The sequence below is a fragment of the Montipora capricornis genome, chromosome 4 (genome assembly GCF_036669925.1).
Source record: "Montipora capricornis isolate CH-2021 chromosome 4, ASM3666992v2, whole genome shotgun sequence".
Classification (NCBI taxonomy): Eukaryota; Metazoa; Cnidaria; class Anthozoa; order Scleractinia; family Acroporidae; genus Montipora; species Montipora capricornis.
In genome coordinates this window covers 50,611,930-50,626,929 of record NC_090886.1, presented here as the reverse complement: position 1 = coordinate 50,626,929, position 15,000 = coordinate 50,611,930, and the positions used below count along the sequence as shown (strand labels likewise).

General features: G+C 41.7%; 1 non-coding gene and 1 pseudogene across 1 annotated transcript; both read right to left on the bottom strand.

Moving 5' to 3' along the window:
* Positions 1 to 926: 926 nt before the first annotated feature.
* The window catches only part of LOC138046805 (uncharacterized), a 14,508-nt pseudogene continuing 434 nt past the window's right edge, over positions 927 to 15,000 (bottom strand).
* Trnas-aga (transfer RNA serine (anticodon AGA)) lies at positions 3,308 to 3,381 on the bottom strand. Its single transcript has one exon. It is a non-coding gene; the product is annotated as a tRNA-Ser (tRNA).

Here is a 15,000-nt window from a genome sequence, read left to right as displayed (position 1 = left end):
AAAATGGATTTTCCGCCGATTGTGATAAAGTGATTATGCCATAAGATCTCTTTTTCTATTTCTTTTTTCGTTGTGGGAGTGTGCTTGATAATCTCTTCCCAAGCATTCAAAGAAGAAGAAGTTACTCCACAAATTCTTTCCTTGGGCACTAAACCGTTTGTTATTTTTTACGGATGCGTCATTTAAAGTGGATGCGTATTTTTAAAAAGTGGTTTAATCGGTTTTTCCTTTGTTCAGGAATGAAACTCGAATTTTTTTATTGACAACTGGATTATCTGTACTATTTTGGACAAAAAGATAAAGTTGAATTGTTTGTTTGTTTTGCTTCAAAATGCGAGCGAGCAAGTGCTTTTTTAATCCATTTGCCCAACTGGTTTTCGATGTGCCTCGACAGTGACAAGAAAATTTTGCCCTTATATTATAAACACGTAATCGAAATGAGATCTCGTAAAATTAGGGGGAAATTTCACTAGCTTGTGTTTTCAGAAGTTTGTTTAAAGCACCTAAAGGTAATTTAGTGTTCGTCCTTTCTTGGTTGCATTGCCGATTCTTGTTCAAAGCCAAGCTGGCGTGTTTCAATGAAATAAATCAAAATGTGAATGATCTCGTTTTCAGCGATAAAGTGGAATAAAGTACATCAGTAAAATACCAAAATTAAACGAGGCTTACCTGTAAGGTGAAGTTTGATTTGGGTTCTGTGAGTCATTGGTCGGGAGCGAAGGAGTCATGTAAGAAAGCGCTCGAGCCCGGGAAGATCAGTCTTTAACAGATGTGAGCACTTACACCCAATCACGGGTGGAGTAATAATACACGGGTCGGCACATGACTCCTTCGCTCCCGACCAATGACTCACAGAACCCAAATCAAACTTCACCTTACAGGTAAGCCTCGTTTAATTTTGGTATTCTGTTTCGTCATTGGTCATTGGTCGCTACGGAGTCACATGAGATTTTAAAGCAGTGTGAGTGCGAACACAAATAGGACAGCAATGATTTATAACAATATGAATCTGCTTCAATAACATGCTATCTTAACGAAACTATCTTAGTTGTCACCACTCACATTGTTAATTTCAGCCCCAAAATTCGCTCGGTGTTCCACTGGTTTGTGGTAAAACTTGGTAAAGGTGCATGGACTCCAGGGACCACCCAGCACTTTTCATAATGGTGGCAATGGAATTGCTGTTCCCTTTAGCTGCAGATATAGAGCCTGACCTGGTGCTGTGGGCACCATACTTTGAAGTGTCAATTCCAGCGCCAGCCAATGTAGTCTTAATCCATCTGCTTACTGTATCAGGGGAAACAGCTTTGCGAGGCTTAGTGTAACTAACAAAAAGCTGCTTGACATCACCTTGAAGAATATCTGTACACTTCAGATAGTGCTGAAGATGCTTTACAATACAAAGACTAACATCTGGTGCATAGGCCTGAACCTCAATGCAAGCTAAATGTTTACTAGGTCTTGAAGTTTTTCAACAATAAGTTAATGAAAAACACACACTTATCAGAACTTATTTGCATACAATCAATTGATAATGTGTGCAGAGTCTGGCGACGCTGTTCCGAAAGCAGCGCCATCAACATGACCACTTTCAAAGTCAGGTTCTTCAAACTAAGTTTCTTAGGTGGCCCAAGTTTTGCTAGGTAGTCTAATACCACCGTCACATCCCAAGTTTCTTGATACCTTGGTAGAGAGAGTCTGCATTCGAACATTTCCTTGATGAAACGACAAACTAAGGGATGCTGTCCAAAAGTATAATGCTCTGATGTGAAACAAACAGTAGATAAAGTACACCGGGCTGTATTGAGGGCACTTTATCCAATCCCTGTTTGGTACAGTTCTGCCAGGAAATTAATCCAATGTTCTAGAGTCGCTGAAAAAGGATTAATCTTTCTTTGACAACAGTACTGTTCCCATTTAGCGATGAATGGTTTATATTGTTGTTGAGTACCCCTTCTTTAAGACTGCAGGATGAGTGAGGTAGCCGATTCCGAAAGTCCTCTGCCTTTAAGGGATTTCCGGACAAGTGGCATATGAGAAGGGTGAAATTCTGATGTAGTGGATGCACCAAGTCTGGCTGTTGAGGTAGAAATAAGGTGTGTTTCTTTTTTGGAAGCACAAGGGGTTCCTGAACCAGCAGTCTCATTACCAATGGCCACCAGGGTTAAGTCGGCCAGCATGGCACAACTAACAGTCCTGTGGCCTCCTCTTCTTGGATTTTCTTTAACACTTTTGGGATGATACTAAAGGGAGGAAAAGCATAAAAAACGTAAGGTTTCCAAGAAATTGAAAAGGCATTAATAGCCATTGCTTCAGGATCAGGTTGGTAGGCGACAAATGGCCTTAATTGGTAATTAAGCCTAGAGGCAAACAGATCAACATGAAGTTTCTTAACAGCCTCGTGGAAAATCCCTCTGTCTAAGGTCCATTCAGTTTCTTTTCTAGATTTCCTGGACTCTGCATCAGCTAAAGTATTCTCTTTTTCCGGGATATGACTTGTGGTTAACCACATGTTATTTTCAAGGCACCATGCCCATGCAGGGCGTACGGGTTAGATAATTTCTCTTTCTGGAATGGCTAGTGCCCAGTTTACCGAAATAGATCAGTCATATTATCTATTCGCATCAAAGTTACCCTTGTTTAAGCGCAAGGCCTCAGTTTTGTCCATGTCCAGCGACCTAAAATGCAAGGGCCCTAGCTGTGCTGCTAGAAAATTTGATATGAGTAACCCAAGGGTGGATGCCACCTCTCTTACTGTGGGGTGTGGACACTGCAACAGGCCTTGACAGGTATGAATGATCTTCTCGATCTTCTCAGAGGTTGGATAGACTGTCATTGTAATTGAGTCTATAATAAAACCCATGAAGGTGATTCGATGTTGTGGAACAAAGGATGATTTTTCAGGGTGTACAGTAAACCCAAGGGAATCAAATAATTTGACAGTATCCCTAACATTTCTTTTACAGTCATCATAGTCATCACCCTGGAGATATGAGTAATCAATTTGACTTGCTGAAAGGTGGCCCTGCTGCCTTAAATGTGAATATACTGGCTTTAATAATTTAGTAAACTTCCAGGGGCAAAATGCCATCCATTTGGAAAACAAACATATTGATATAGTTTTCCTCGCCACTGAAACTTCAGATATTTTTGGTCGGCAGTGGCGATAGGCACAGAATAATAAGCATCTTTTAGGTCTAAGGTTTTACCATATGTAGCGCAGTATTAAGCGAGTCCATTTTAAAATGGTGATATTGCACATGAAACAACAACAATGATATTCAATGTAAGGAGAAATGTAGACTCGAGTCCCAGATGGGATTTGAACCCACGACCCTCCGTGATCTAGTCGGATGCTCTAACCACTGAGCTACTGGAGACTCTATGGCGAGCAAGGGTCGATTTGTGGGTCTCGACTGGAACCGCATCGCGCGGCTACACAGCCAAGTATTGACTAGCATATTTGAAACTCACTAACAGCATCGCGCTGTCACATTAATGCATATCAAGATGCAGATGCAGCCATATTGCACATGAGTGTTTAAACACTTGAGATTTAAAATAACTCTGAAAGAGCCATCCTTTTTGGCCATGGTGAAAGTAGGAGATATATTCCCCTTCTTCGTGACTACTTGAGGGTAATAACACCTTTAGCAAGTAGTGTATCTATTTGGGTATCAATGACATGCTGTTCATCCAAATCAAGGATTTTCTTCTCTCTGAGGGATACTCTTTGATATGGAGTCCTGATAAATTCAATTGGCTGGCCTAATATCATTTGCAATATCTCAGGGTCTGAGGTTAAGGCCTGCCACTGATTATAATATTCTCTCGGCCCCCCTGCTTTAAAGCAGTGAACTATGTGCTCAGGATACTGGAACATATTTACCGTACCTTGTCTGTCAGGATATCAGAGCATTTCACTGGCTGGATTTCTTCTCGGTTTCCCGTGGTTTGTAGAAATTGTTTTGTGGCCAGTAAGACCGGCCCCTCTTCCCTAAAAAAGGCTTTCCACTAGAGTGAGAAGATTTGCTCTTCCAGCCATCGCTATGGTTGCCGTAAGATGGCTTTGCAGTAGTCGTATGGCCAATTATAATAGTCGCTTTGATATTGTTAAGCTGAGATTGCAGCTCATCGCCAAATAACAAGCCCGTGATGGGTACTTGAGAGCCACACAACGAGGAATATTCGTTATTTAAGTGTGGTTTGATCTCGTCGGGTCCACGGTAAGACATCTCGATCAGTTTACATGACCTAACAATGCCAGAGCATCAGCGTTATACGTAACTAATTTCCTCAATGTCTCAGTGAGAGCCGGCGCTGAGGTCTTGTCAGGATCTACACGAATAGCCAGCAGTGTGTCAGTCGATTTGGCAACGGCACTACCGACTTTAACAAGGACTTTCTGCATGTTTGCAAGGCGTAAATCCGCGCTCCTGGTCCCGTGCTTTAGCTTATTCCATATCTTGGAGTTGACCTTTGGCACAGTTAATTTCTCACAATTATCGGGTCGATTGTGTTTCGCCAATTTTTCTTTTAATTTGGCTTCCTCCAACTTAGAACCCCATCGCTTATTGACGATATATGCCAATTTCTGAGCGACTTTCGGGTCAGTTTGCTCGTCCGACTCAAAGACTTGAGCAAGTTCATTGAGCAATGCGTCCTCTGCAGAGCTGCCCCGTTTTGGCGGGTCGCCGTTGGGCGGGCAAGTGACTGCCTCGGAATCCGACTTTTCAGAATTTGAATTTCCGCTATCGCTCATGGTACTAGCTGCAGGAGGTTTTCTTCTCCTTTTCGGTGGTTTAGCATGGTCTTCTGGGCACCTTGTCTGTGCCCTGTGGCGACGAATTCGCATGACTCCTTTTCTTCAGAAAGTAAATTGTCATCTTCTGCCGGTAAAAATGGGTTCCTTCCACTCATATTTTCGGCAGCCAAGCGGCGATTTTCTCGGTGTTCGTTCAACACTGAGCGAACAAAACAACACATGTCCGACATTCCCGAAGGATCGCACAAAAATTATATTTCCCCGGAGGGTTAATTACCTGACGGGGAGATGTGGTTCTCCGAACCCCTCTCAGACTGATATGAGCAATACTGGTGCATACGTCGCGCGGCCGTGGCCTGGATACCACAATATAAAAGAAAAGATGCGCATGCGCTGTGCCTCTGAGTCGTAGTGTGTGAGGCCATGTCGATTGGCAGTACAATGGAGGGGTGGAAAAGATATCCTCCAATGACCTGGGGACCAGTATTGCTTATATCAGTCTGCGAGGGGTTCGGAGAACCACATCTCCCCGTCAGGTAAGTAACCCTCCGGGGAAATATAATTTCTCCTTCACCCCTCTCCGACTGATAGTCGCAATACTGGTGCAGTATACCAAAGAAATACTGCCAAGCGAATCAGACAAGGCCAAATAACAACCGTAACAATTTAATAATACTACATGAAGCTAGATGAGGCCAAAGGGTCCTCCAACAATGCAATAAATGCCTCCTGCAAATAGGATAAAGCAAAGTAACAACCATAATGAACAATAATTTCTCAAAGAGGCTAGAAAGAAACTTAATGTCCTAGAACAGTACAAAGCCTCCTGTAACTGTATAACACAGGTATTCCGCGAAATGATAAATCTAACCATTAAGCACAGCCCTTGCAAAGGCACCAGCAGATGACTCTTTGTGATAGAACCGTTCAAAAGTCTGCACAGAAGCCCAGTCCGCAGCTTCCAAGATAAGATCAGCAGACAGTCCTGCCGCGACAGCGGCTGAGGTAGACGCTCCTCTAGTCAAGTGGCCAGTGCAATTCAATTCAATTCAATTCCGGCCATACGCAAGGCTCTTGACAGCCACCGAGAGACTGACTGACTTGAAATTGCCTTGTGCGGAGAAATAAATGACACTAATAGTTGGGTGGATTTCCGTAATCCTTTTGTCCTCTCCACGTAAGCGGTAAGACAACGAATAACACAAATCCTGGGATTCTCTGGGAATGCCAAAAAAAGAAACTTCCGAGCTGGGTGACCAGGTCTGGAGTTCTTCACATGAGTGGGGAGTGAAAATTCCCATGACCCCTCTGTCCTGAGAGAATACGTCAAGTCCAACGCAAACAGTTCATGAGCCCTTGCTGCTGAAGTCAGTGCTAATAATAAAATTGTTTTAAAACAAAGCTGCTTTAGTGTTAATTCTTATAAGGGTTCCAAGGACTCTAGGAATGACAAAGCAGTCTTAACGTTCCATGTAGAACAGTATCTCGGCTTAGGGTGTTTAATCTTAAACACCCCTTTCATAAAACGAGCCACAACGGGGAGGCTTCCTAACTGAGTAGAGCCACCTGGGTCATAAGCCTGAGAAATAGCTGACCTTTAAAGAGCGATCGTCCTGTATTCTAAATTGCCTTGTATAATTAGGGAGACAAGGAATGCAAGAACCTCTGCTACAGAAGCTGAAATGGGACAGGAACCCCGTTGAGAACACCAGCGTACCCATGCCCTACAGCGGCCTGAGTACCGCTTCTGGGTAGCCGTTCCCCACGAGGCCACCAAGATGTCAACAACGTCCTTTGAAAAGCCTGTCGCTTGGTAACGGTCCCTGATAGTGGCCAATTTGTAAGATGAAGGGACTTCCACAGGAGATGGTATGCTGTTGGCTGAAATGGGAGAAGCAAGCTAGAGAGATTGGCGCTGGGGTAGCAGCAGTGGGCGATCCACCAGCATCTGAATGAGGCCTGGAAACTATGGCTGTCCGGTCCAGTTCGGGGCAATTAGGAGGACGGCAGTTGCTTGATCCTCTTCGATCTTCCTCAGTACCCGAGGCAGAAGGACTACGGGAGGATGGATTAGACAAGTGCATTTGCTCCAGTCCAGGAGGAATGCATCCACAGCCAGAGCCCCCGGATCTGGGTACCTCGAGACATACTTGAGTAATTGGTGGTTTAAACGGGATGCAAAGAGGTCCACTTCTGTTGTGTAGAATCTCTGACAAATGGACGGGAAGGTCTTTCTGTCCAATGTCCATTCGGTTCTGGTCTCGATCTGCCTGGAGGCTGTGTCTGCTACCACATTTTGAATGCCTGGAATATGTTGAGCTGTCAATGATACTCCTGCTGTCAAGGCTACTGCCCACAACTCTAGGGCTTGTGCAGTCAGAGTAGGGGACTGCGTGCCCTCTCTCTTGTTGATGTACGCCACCGCTGTGGTGTTGTCTATTCTCAAGTGAATGTCTTTGAGCGGAGGATGTTGAGCCTCTTGGGACTGCAGAAGTGCTTTCAGAGCTAATGTTGCTGCTCGTAGATGCAAGAGATTGATGTGCCACTGCGCCTTTTCCACGCGCCAATGGCCCCCAGTGGAAATCCCCTGGTAGGCTGTACCCCAGCCCGTTTTCGAGGCATCACCCCAAACTGTGAGATCGATGGGTGGAAGCTGAATTGGACAGCCATTTAGACGGCAGCGGCTCTCTGAGACCCACCACTCTAGGTGTTTGTGTGCCTGGGAGATTAAGGGGACTATCACTTTCCTTGCCTGCCCATGTTGTGACACTGCTTGCAGGTTGAAGACCTCTGTAATGAAGTGGTGCAACCAAGATCCCTGTTTGTGATGCATGGCTCATTTGTCCAATTAACGTGGACAGAGTCCTCACTGAGCCACTCCCTTGAGCAAGGAGGTGATGGCAGGTATCCACAATGGAGGTAAGTTTTGGTTGACGGAGGGACAGGGTCATCGTGGTGCAGTCTAGAGCAGCTCCGAGGAAGATTAGACGTTAGCAAGGAATGGGGAAACTCTTCTCCTTCTTCACAAGAAAGCCAGCTTTTCCAGTAAGTCTACCACTTGAGAAAAGATTTTCTGCGGCACCTTGCTCTGTTGGTGTAGTAATAACATGTCGTCTATGTAGATCACAACCCGGATACCCATGGACCGCAACACTGACAGCACTGGCTTCAGTGTCTTTGTGAATCCCCGCGGAGCTGAGGACAGGCCAAAGGGAAGGCACTGAAACTCGTATGTTCTGTCCTGATAGACGAACCTCAGATACTTTCTGTGGGAGTGTTGAATTGGAAGTGCGTAATATGCATCTTTCAGGTCTAATTTGATCATGAAGTCTCCCTGCTGTATTAGGGATTTAAATACTTGCAGTCCCTCCATCTTGAAGGAATCCTTCCCTAAGAACCGGTTTAGAGCACGAAGGTTGATGATAGGTCGAAAATTGCCATTTTCTTTTTGTACTAAGAACACGGTTGAAGTCAACTGGTCGTCCTGTGGCTTGGCTTCCCGGACGGCTCCCTTTGCTAACAAGTCTTTGATAGCCTTTTCCATATGGTAAGCATCTGAGTGGCATTTACCTCTGGTTACTCTCATGCGCCATTGCCTGGGGCGCCTGCGAAAGGAGATCTTGTACCCCTGAATTGTTTGTAAAGTCCAAGTATCCTGTGTTATTTGTTTCCAATTCTGAAAAAAAATTGTAAGCGAGTTGCTGATCTGTTGGTGGGGGGCGTAAGCATTTTGAGACATGGGAACGGATAGTCAGCTCGAGCTGGTCTTGGGGTCAGATTGCTGGGAAGATCCCGCTGTTCTGGCCCTTTTGGTGGACTGCAGGTTAGACCTTGAGCCATATCCCCATTTCCGTTTCCCTCCAACTCGACTGTTGATACTGGTGCGGTAGTGTCCACGAAAGGGCTGCTCCCTCCTGTGTGGTCCTTTGGAGAAGTGTTTCGAGGCTGGTGTGCTGATAAGCTTGCTGTTAGTTGAGCTATGGTCATGTTCACTCTTGATCTTTTCATGAAATTTGTCCGGGAAAGGGTGCTTATCTGCAGGGATACCTTCCCGCAGAGTACGTAAACCAACTCCACTGAGGAACTCAGAGAAGCGTTTTTGCCTCCAGGCATTAAGCCTAAAGTTGGCATTACCGAGGAGGACTAGCGCATCTTCCAGTAGGTCCTTAACGGTATCAAGGTCAGGACCTTCATCGTCATCCTCTCCCTCTGAATTATCAAGGGCTGTCAAGGCTGCTAACAACGGGCGAGCCACAACCAAGAAAGCAGATTGACGTTCAGCTAAGCCATCATCAAAGGAGAAGAGATCCTTTGTTTTAGTGTAACCATGCCTCTTTTTTAATTCCTCTTTCATCCCAGTCTCCATCGTTGGAGCTACCAGCAAGGACTCTGTGTCTTTAATTTGTGTATAGGAAGTGGTCAGTTCCTTCCACTTGTCTTTGGACAGGGACCTTGCATCGGTGGATTTTGTCACCGTGTTAACATTATCCTTCAATTCATTCGGTCCCGGTAAAGAGAGCGAGGGAAGGACACCTTGCAGGACCGCTGGTAATGCTTTTGCCACAGACTCTGCCACTAACTTTTCAAGGTCTGGCTGTCTATTACCGCTACCCGCCATATGGATCGAGTCAGACGGTGACACAGTGTCACCCTAAAGACACAGAAGGCGGTCATTGACTCGTACCTTCATTCGTGCAAATCCTTGCTATAAATGCTTAAAAAAACGACAAAACTAACGCAATCAAAACTACTTACATTTTTAGAGGTTTCGCCAGTCATGTCCGACATTAAAAACCGCAGTAAATAAAGGAAAACTCTCCCAATGAGCAGAGAAAACAGAAAAACGTGGTGGTCCGAAACCCGCCACGAAACGAAGAATCCCAGCGCATGGGCATCTTTTCTTTTATATTGTGGTATCCAGGCCGCGGCCGCTCGGCGTATGCACCAGTATTGCGACTATCAGTCGGAGAGGGGTGAAGGAGAACCGATCTTCCCGGGCTCGTGCGCTTTCTCACGTGACTCCGTAGCAACCAATGACCAATGACGAAACAAAACTCTTTTTTTGACCTTAAACTGACAAAGTTTTTTATGGTTTCTAATTTTAGCGTGATTCCTATTCGCTGGGTATTGACAGTTAACTCTTAAATGGCTTTTTTTTCCTTTCCATTCACTCACTGAGGGTGTGCTTGTTTTCTTTTAAAACTTGTGCGGTTCCAAAAAAATCATTGCCAAACTGGTGAATTCAAAAGTAAATTTCACTCGAAAAACCGATATCACACTCATTGCTTTGTGATTCATGCGATACCGGTTTTTAGCGTAAAATTTACCGTGGAATTCACTAGTTAGGCCATGAATTTTTCTATAGAAGAAAGCAAAGAAAATGATTTAATTATTGAAGCAGCAACCGGAAACATCAAAACGCGGACAATTCGAGTCTTTTTATTTTCTTTACCTCTACAGGCAGTAAGGTTAAATAACCAGGAAGATCCGCTTTTAGGCTTGGCTAAATCTATATATTACGAAATATTGAGCACATCTTTTAGCTGCATCCTGATAAATCTTACGTTTCTCACAACATACTCTGTTGTTAATGGTACTTTTCACTTTAACCTGAAGAGTAATAAATCCGGTTGACATTTCACTTGCATATATATGCCTACGATGATTAGCAAAGCAATTAAAAACAAACAAAATTATTAACACAGACTGGCGCTCTACTTTCCATCAGCACCGTCTCGAGCTCAGAAAAGCATACAGTTCGTTAAAATACCTTGCAATGTCAAAAGACTAAAGAATAAAAGACATGGCTGAAGACCAGAAAATGTTATACCAATTTGAAAACAGAAAATGTAACGTGCTATGCTTCAAAGATGGTTTCAGCGGAGGTAACCTGTCATCTCCGACGACAGCCTGGTACTGGTGAGAAATTTAAAGTCAATTCAAAAATTATCTTCATAAATTTGTTGGAGCTTAATTTCTGGCAAGATTAGGAGTGGGAGAGGACCTTTCGGAAGATTATCTAATCTTGATTAGATGTCGAGCCAAAAAAAACAGAAAAGAAAGTCTTAATTCCAACTGAAACGATCGAGAATAAATCTTTTACTCCCCCTACGATTGAGTCACATGTGTGGATATTTCGCTCCGCCGGCTTTCATATTTCGGGAAATGTTAAATTGACTTTTCTTTAACGTTTTAAAAAGGACAATGGTGGTAGGCAATGAGAGTAATTTTGTTCGTTCGTAGAATGTTGTAACAAACTACTCGCCGTAAATTTAGATTCGAAGAAAGAGAATTGAGCTCAATCCGAGCCATTAGACTTGTTAGAGGATATAAACCAAGAGCCGTTGAAAAAGTGCATTAAGCAACAGAATTTAAGAAACATTGTTTATATTTCAGACCTTAATTTTGTATAGCCAATATTTGAGTGTTACAGCCTTCATTTGTATGACTTTGAGACGAGCCTACATATTAATTATTGAAGTTATATCCAAATTTCCAATTCTGTAATTAACCACGGGCTAAAGTCGGAATTTGTCTCGAGATCGCTTTTTTGGCCTTTTCAGACTTTCACACAGGCAGCTTATTGTGTTGGTTCCTCTTGTTTATCAATTTTTGGTGTAGTAACTTTATCCTGAAACGAAGAAAATTGTCCACGTTCTATTATTGTAATTATTGTAATATATCAAAGTGTCAAAAAGTCTTTGTGTTTTATTTGAAAGGTGATCTCAATTTGTCAATCACTGAGCTCGGTAGTACAAAGTGAAAACTTGTGCCATTAAAAAGCAAATACTTTTAATTGCAATGATAAAATAGCCTTGAAATGCCTCCAATTTACTGTGGCAATAATTTATTTCTCCCACAATGAAGATTTTTTTCCGTATTAAAAATGAAAATCTAAATATATATCTAATAATGTGGTTGAATCCCAAAAACGACAGTGGTTCACCGATTTCGACAGAGATAAATTTATACCGAAAACGCCCTTCAGATTTAAAGAGCCCAGCGAAATTCCTTCAAGTTTCTTAAGTTCTGTATTTCTTCGGTGGATACAAAATCTATCGACATTTTTTTCAAAAATAACTGCACGACAAATTGAATGAAGTGATATCCCTTGCATAACGTTCCATGGTTAAACCACGGTTACGTAGTAATGAAACAAATTGGCCGCAGCAAATAGTTTCATCGAATTCACTAACTGGTACAGATAACGTAGCACGAAATCTAATAACTCGACCCTCTTTTGCTGTGGGCAGATTGGGTAGGACCGCAAACAATAAAAGTGATATTTCTTTTTTGAGAAAACCATATTATCGTAATTTTGCAGGATAAAGTAAGTCTCATGTTGGAATATATAGACTTCCCAAAAAATATTTCAGGTCATTTTTACGGATGGACTGAGGCAAACGATGTTAGAGAAGGCTGCTAGGATGTGTTATTAAAGCCGGGAGAAAACATTTACGGATGAAAGCAAGATGTCTTTCAGAAGACCAAAATACAACAGCAGAATAACACAGCAACTTAGTTACTTGCTATAACCATAATGGATACAAAAGTCGGTAGCGTAAAACAGAATTTTAAAAGCTGAAATGCAAATTCTCAAAGATCAATGAACGACCGCGACATGCAGGGAAGACTTAGGGTGCGTTCGATTGACCGTATTCCGGAATAGGAATACATGGACTACAAGTTGCAAATCCTTCGTTTTTGCGGAGATTCATATTAAAATTGTCAACATTTGCTATTTTCATCATCCTTGCAGCTTCGAAACGCGCCAAACATACCGTTTTAATCATCACTCCACGTATTCTTATTCCGGAATAGGGTCAATCGAACGCGCCCTTAGTTTATTCTTATTGGTGTATTGCATGCACTAAGCAATAGAATATTTGTTTGTTGATGGTGTTTTCCATCTTTTAACAAAATCTAACCACCCATTTGCTAGCTTGATCGCGTTTTCCCTTTTTTGTTTTACTTGCTTTGCGACAACAATGTGTTGTCACAAAATAATATGGATTTTTATCGGCGTGAATCTCTGTTTGACTAGTATATTAAAATCTGAAATTGGGATCTATTTTTCAATATCCTTTCAAGGTTCTTCCTTATTAACATAAGTAAAAGGGAGATAGACCGTGTCAGTCCGTTTGATACTTTTTGCTGAAATATATGGATGACAAATAGGTTAAATTTTGATTTTCTGATCGAAAGGTAAATCAACTCCCAACTTCACTTTACATCAAATGTAAAAAAGACGGTGTCATTGGTGAAAAAAATGATGTAATTATATCATGTCTACCTTTTTGGGCATTTGTTATACAAATTGCTCACTGATATAAGACGTGAGGTTCACTTTGAAGGTCATTTTTTCCACGTCGAAGCAATTGTCGTTTAAGATGGCTTTTTTGAAATAAATCTACAATGCCGTGTAGAAGTATTTTAAATTTCTATTGCAAAGTTTTCAATTCAATTTTCAAACAAGATTATTTCGGTTCAGTTGCAAATAGATACCAAAGAAAGTTGGTAAACTAACCGTGTTCTTGGCTGGGAAATGAACCTGTGAAAACAACCATAACGAAATGAAAGTTAACTTGGGGGAAATGCTATTTTAATTCCGATTGATTCAATATGTCAAATTTTGTAGTTGCCAGAGAACATTATCGAGAGCTCGAATACCTACGAAATCATGCCAGTTTTCATAAAATGTAATAATACTGATTTTCCAGTTTCTGAAAACACCATGAAATTGAAGGAAAAATAGACGTAAGTCTTACAATGTGATTGTGAATTGGATCTGTGAAAATTATGGATGGTAAACCTGTCAAATCGATATTACTATTTGCAATGTTGTGGTTTGCCTTTCTGTCGATCTTCATCAAAGTTATGATTTAGCGTTTCAATTTATTATTATTATTATTATTATTATTATTATTATTATTATTATTATTATTATTATTATTATTATTATTATTATCATTTTATTTTTTTTTGCATTTAAGTTGAGGGTATTCCCGTCTGGAAAATAGCATTCCGCTTAATCTTAATTGAAACTTTGATTCCCACAACGTTCAAGAACAACTTGTACTGTTACGTGAATTTTCTGTGGTTTTATTCATTAATTACTCGGTGTGAGATCAAAAACCAATGATCTTTGAGATGGGAGATCTGCGACGAGCAAAAACGGAATGTAAAAGTATCAGAAAAGAGGAGGCTTACTTGATAAAGCCACTAATTATAAGGTGGCAAGAATCGCGAGTGAAGCAAGTTTCTCCATGGTGAAAGCACACAACTCCTTCACTTCTTTGTCGGAAATCCTTCTAGGCCGTGTTCTTCGAGCATTTGTCGTGCGTAAGAGGAGTCAATCGAGTTTTATATTCTTGCAATCAAGACTAGATGGCAAATAAATGTATGAGCTGTGAACAAAAGCACTCTGCAAATAATCCCGTGAGGGAAATTAGTCTCAAAGTGCCCACAGGTTTCAAAATAGTAATAATTTGATTTTTTTATCTCCGATTCCTTTTCAATTTCTACCGCTGAGACATTTGGGAAACTTCTCACGATCCTGGGACATTCATTGTGATTCGTTAAAAGCCCATAGGAAATGATTTTATCTACCTTAATTTCCACTCCATTCAAAAGGTATTTTTCCATTAGATCGGCTCTAGAATATCTTTAAAATTTGATGATTTTATTTTAATGATTCGATCAGGGCGTAACATATACAATACTAAAAATTAGCGTTTTGCGGCCAAGGTAAGAGAAACAGAAAATAAAAATTAAATTCTTTGGTGTAAATTGTGGGTTCTAATGGTCCGGTGAGGAATGAATCAATGATGAAATGGTATATGAAATGAATCATATATAAACTGCGAATATGAAATTAATCATTGAACCCCTTGTGGCCTTACAAGTTTAACCCACCCCCATGCTCGTCAATCATGGAACCCACAAATGACCAGCTCCCAACGTCAGTGGCTTCATAGCTCAGTTGGTTAGAGCGTCGCACCGGAATCGCGAGGTCATGGGTTCAAACCCCGTTGAAGTCCTGAAGTTTTCAGGCTTCTCTACGCAATTGTAAAAATTGCGTTCATAACTGCGAAGATCATAGCTTCACTCAATTTATAAACCTTTATAAATTAAAGTTAATGTGACATTCATGACCTCTGCGCGGAATATGCATTTGAGCCTAGGCTTTCTCTGTTACAGAGCAACCTTGTTTCACGTGACCGTAACACCATGCA